This window comes from Phascolarctos cinereus, unplaced genomic scaffold (assembly GCF_003287225.1).
Source record: "Phascolarctos cinereus isolate Bilbo 61053 unplaced genomic scaffold, phaCin_HiC Scaffold_726;HRSCAF=1367, whole genome shotgun sequence".
Classification (NCBI taxonomy): Eukaryota; Metazoa; Chordata; class Mammalia; order Diprotodontia; family Phascolarctidae; genus Phascolarctos; species Phascolarctos cinereus.
Window position 1 is genome coordinate 283,432,760 of NW_027556098.1, and position 5,621 is coordinate 283,438,380.

The window sequence follows — 5,621 nt, forward strand, 5'->3', positions numbered from 1 at the left end:
ATGAATGTGCTCTTCTGAAAGATGGAAAACTCAGGATTAATCAATCAAAAACTTTTTCATAGTCAATGTATCTTACCTTGTGCTATGTCCTGAATGAAGAATACAAGAGAAATAAACCCAGATCCTCGACTCTTAAAAATTAGAAGCACAGGTCATAGGAAGAGAACTTAAAGGAGGGGGAGGTAGAGAATGGAGCAAAGGAGTATGGTAGTGTAATTTCTCTGTATATCTGTACTATTTGTAGGAGACCCTGTGAGTACAGAGTCCCTACCCTTAAGATAATTATAATCTATTAGGTGGATAACAACCACAGATAGATAAATGATAGCTAGACAGAGATAGATAGATAGATAGATAAATTAATATAGACATATGTATATGTCAATACAATAAAAAATTTCCATTCAACAAACATTATCTACTATATGGAATGCACAATCTGAGGATTCAAAGACAAAAAAGATTTGGGCTTCATGGAGCTTACATTTTACCTCATGACACAGAGTTATATTATGGTAAGCAGATAGGACAAGTCCAAATAGAAGGGGAAAAGGGCTTTAAGGTAGGAAAAAAAATTTTTAAAAATGAGAAACTTGAGGATAAATGGTGAAAGGAGAGGTCACAAAAGAACTCAGCTCTTCAATATCCCCTGCAAATATAATAGACATGCAAACAATAGTAATAAGAAAAAGGAGAGCAGAGATATAAAAAAATCTCCTTAAAGAAAATTGTTTCTCAGAAAAAGAAAAGAAATAATAAAAAAAGAAAAGATCAAACAAAGGAAAATCTGCAGCTCAATGAATAGATATAATGAATTAAAAGAAAATGAAGTGGCCAAAAGGAGAATATAATGAATTAACATCAATAATGTCCCAAGAAAGGAAGCTAGAACTCTACTACAAGACACAACCACTGACATAATAAATATACTTCAGGAAATAAAAGAAGAAATTAAATTAACAAAAAAATGAACATAAGATTATAAAACTAATCAACTTGAAGGAATCACTTATAGCTTATACTCAAGTCCAGGGAGGCAGGAAGGAAATAATACCTAGCAGGGCTTTAACAGAAAAGAAGGTTTTCAACAGGCAGAACTCAGGGGAGGAAATCATTCCAGGCGTGAGGTCCAGAATGGGAAAAGGAACAGAGGTAGGAAAGAACAGGATGAGGCTAGAGAAGAGTGATTCTGATTTGTCTGAAATGTAGAGTGTAAGAAATGTAGAATGTGAAAATTTGGGAAGCTGATTGGAAGCTTGTACTAAACCTTGAATACATGAGCAAGAAGTTTATTTTTTTTTAAATTTTTAAAAATGTTAGTTCTGGATGCCCCGTTTTAAAAAGGACATTGACTAGCTGAAGAATCCAGAGAAAGATAATCAGATTAGTAGATTAGTTGAAGGAACTTTAGATGTTTGACTTGGAGAAAATAAGATTCATGGGGGACAGGCTAGCTTTCTAAGTATTTAAAGGGTTGTCATATAGAAAAGGGATTATGGATGTGTTCTACTTGGCCCTAGAAAATAGAACTAAAAGCCATGATGGGTGAAAGTTGCAAGGAGGAAAATCAGGCTCAATCTAAGAAAGAGCTTCTAACAATTAGAGATGTCCCAAAATGGAATAGAGTGCTTCCAGAGGCAGTGGCTTTCCACTCATTGGAGGTCTTAAAGTAAAGGTGGGATAACTTCATGAATGAATGAACCAAACAAACGAATGAATGAATGAATGAATGAATGAAGCATTTATTAAGTATGTACTAAGTGCAAAGCACTGTGCTACATACTAGGAATACAAATAGAAAAGCAAGACAGTCCCTACCCTCAAGGAGCTCACAGTCTAATGGGAGGAGACAACACATATGGAAAGTTTCAGTTATAAGTCAGATGGAAAAGTACCATAGTCCTTAAAGGGCAGTGGCAAAGCAGATATCGACATTTCTTCTCTAATGTCATTTCCACCAATAAAATCCTATCAGTTTCTCATGTTGAACTATGTGACAATGTCAAGGTTTGGCCAGAACTTTCCTTCCTGGTCGTCAGTAATTATGGCTGTAGCATCCGCAGAAGTGGTTTCCAGATTGCATCTCCACAGGTTGCTCCCCAGGATGATGGCTGAGGGTGCTGGGCTACTCCCATGGCACACGAGGTCAGGGTCCTGACAGGTAAGAGACACAGTAGATAAAAGTATGTGTCGTAGAACTAAATGTCATAAGACTAGAAGTCCAGAGCAATAGATTCTAATGCTGGCTCTGTCACTGAAGGGCTCTGTAACCTCTAGGTAACTTAATCTCAACGAGGTTTATTTTCCTTATCTATAAAATGAGGTAGTTGGACTGGCATTGTGGTTCGAGAACCACCTTTGTTACATACGTACTTAATAGTGAGTGCACGTGCTGGACATGCATATGCATGTATGTATTCTTAAATTCCTGCCCTTCTAGTAGCGTACATACACAAAGCAAATCTGGAGGGAGGGCTAACTTACTGGATAAGACTCAGGATTCAAAAATATCTTGGTGGGCTACATCATCAGACCAAATCTAATAAGATGACGTTTCACAGGAATAAATGTAAAGTATTAGGTAAAAAGAGGGATAGCTAGGTAGAGCAGTGGCTGTCGTGCTGACTTGAAGTCAGGAAGACTCATCTCCCTGAGTTCAAATTTGGCCTCAGATACTTACTAGCTACATGACCCTGGGCAAGTCACTTAACCCTGTTTGTCTCATTTTCCTCCTCTGCAAAATGAGCTGGAGAAGGAAGTGGCAAACCACTCCGGTATCTTTGCCAAGAAAATCCCAAATGGAGTCACAAAGAGTTGGACGTGACTGAAATGACTGGACAACAACATTAGGTGAAAAAGAAAATTAGATTCACAAGTGTGAGAGGAAGGAGGTATGCAGGACAGTTATCCATCTTAAAAAGATCTGAGGTTCTTTTGGATAGAGAGAGAGAGAGAGAGAGAGAGAGAGATGATAGTTTCCTACGCATGCATACATACATATGCATGTTGAAAATGGAAGCAACTTCGCTTTGTTCTTGTTTGTAATTATTATCCTCCTATTTGATTTTAAGCCTTTTGAGATCAGGGACTTAGTACTTACAGAGTGTAGTGTTGCTCAGTGTAAGGATAAGTTGTAACAGTCCCTTTCCACTCTTTGCGGGGGCTCAAATCCTGCCTTTGAGGCTTAGAATTAGTGTGACCTTGCTCAAGTCACTTAACTTCGCTACAATTCAATTTCCTCATCTGTAAAATGAGGAAGATTGAACCAGATGGCCTCTAAGGTCCCTTGCAGTTCTCAATCCTATGACCTCTGATGGTACTTTGCTATTCAGGGATGATTCTGTAAATCCAAACAAGGAGAGAATATCAAGAAGCAGGATGTGCTTAAGAGTGTCAGGGTCTGAAGGAAAGTCCAAGGACAGTGAAGGACAGAAGAGATGCACTGTTCTATCTACGTGAAGAAAATGGTGCTCCTGCCAAAGGAAGCGATGCATGTGTGGGTGATGCTCGATGATCTTGCTCTCACTTGGCTCACCTACGAGCAGTCTCTCTGGGATGTCAGCTAGGGATTTGGGCTTCTAACCAAGATGATTCATCCCTGAGTGCTGATCAGCTCAGGATTAATTAAACGGGGGTAGGAAGCCAAGACTATTTGGTTTTCCCTAGATGAGGAGCTCACAGGAGCAAGGAAGAGGCTGTTATGATCTCTCAATCAGCAGGATTGCAAAGGACCAGGGGATGGGAGAGGCAAGGTAGAGGCTTTGCAAGCAGACCTTCCTCTGTTCCTAGTAGTCACTCTTTGGACCTCAGTTCATCCATCTATAAATAAAGGAGGTGGAATCAGATGATCTCTAAGGACCCTTTGAGCTCTGACAATCTGATTTAGAGGCAGTATATTGTAGTGGCAGAATTTCAGTCTTGCAGCTGGAAGGACTGGATTCAAATTGTGTCTCTGACACTTGCTAGCTGGGTGATTGTGGGCAAGTCAGGCTCCTCTTCTATATAATGGGTATAATAATACTGTCCATTAGACTGTAACCTGCTTGAGAACGGGGACCATCTTGATTTTCTTTATATTCTCTGCTCTTAGGCCAGTGTCTGGCACATAGTGCCATAGAGTTGAAATTGAAATTGAATTTTCTTAACATTTCTATGGTGCTTACTATGTTCTAGACATGGTGCTAAGTGCTTTACAATTATTATCTCATTTGATCCTCACGACAACCCTGGGATGTAGGTGTTATTATTACTATTATCCCATTTTACAAATGAGGAAATGGAGGCAAACAGAGGTTAAATGACTTGCCCAGGGTCACACCGCTAGTAAGTGTCTGAAGCTGGATTTGAATTTAGGTCTTCCTGACTCTAGTGGTTTTTCTACTGTTTTCTATTATTCCACCTAGCTTAGTTTGGTCAAAAGAGTCCATTTGTAACTTAGCTTTTTTTGGGTTTGTTTTTTGTTTTTCCCAGAGATCAGTTCCTTAAAATGAACATTCCTGATATGGCAATAAAGAAAGAATGTCTGAGATGTATGACTTCCAAACAGCCAACTTCTTCATCCTTCAAATGTCTGTGCCAGAATTTAAATAAATTATTGTTTCCTTGTTGACCCCTGATGTAATATCTACCCCCACAAGGTGGTTGTGAGGCTCAAATGAGATAACATATGGAAAGCGCTTTTCGAATTTGGGAACACTTATATAAAGGTCAGTTATTATTATTATTCTAATTTAATTTGTGGGCAACTAGAGGGTGCAGTAGATACAGCACCAGCCCTATAATCAGGGGGACCTGAGCTCAAATCCAGCCTCAGACACTTACTAGCTGTGTGACCCTGGGTAAGTCACTTAACCCTGTTTGCCTCTGTTTCCTCATCTGTAAAATGAGTTGGAGAAGGAAATGGCAAAACATTCCAGTATTTTTGCCAAGAAAACCTCAAAATGAGGTCACAAATAGTCAGACATGAGTGAAAGGACTGAACAACAAAAATTTAATCTCTCAAACATTCTAGGCACTTGGACAGAAGCCCCAATCTGAAACAAATCCTTGGTATTTCATATCTCCTACCCTCAAGGAAATTATCTTTTTAGAAAAAAAAAACAGAATTATATGCACAGATACATGCATACATGGAAAAAAAATTTTTTTGATTCTTTCTTACTCTTCTCAGGGAAGGGAAGATGGCTAACAGAGTATGATGAGGCTTTAATAATATTAAGCAGCAAAAGTGAGAATAACCACAGAACCTCAGAGTTAGACAGGACCTGAGAGGCCAACTAGTTCTATCCATCCCTGATTGAAAAGCATCTCTATGATGTACCCAGTAAGTGGTCATCCAGCTTTTGCTCATTGAGGTTGAACCCGCTACTGACTCAGGCAGCAGTGCTTTCCACTTATCAACAGTTCTGATTGTGAGAAGGCATTTTCCTGACCTCACACCTAAATCTTCTCTGACATTTCCACCTATTCTAGCTCTCCTTCTTCAGGGTAAGCAGAAACAGTCCAATCCTCTTCTCTATACAAGCTTTTTCATTTAATTAAATTTTATGTTTTTTAATTCATAAGCATTTTTGCTCTCCTCCTCCCTCATTTAGGAAAGGAAAAAAGAAAAGCAAAACCCT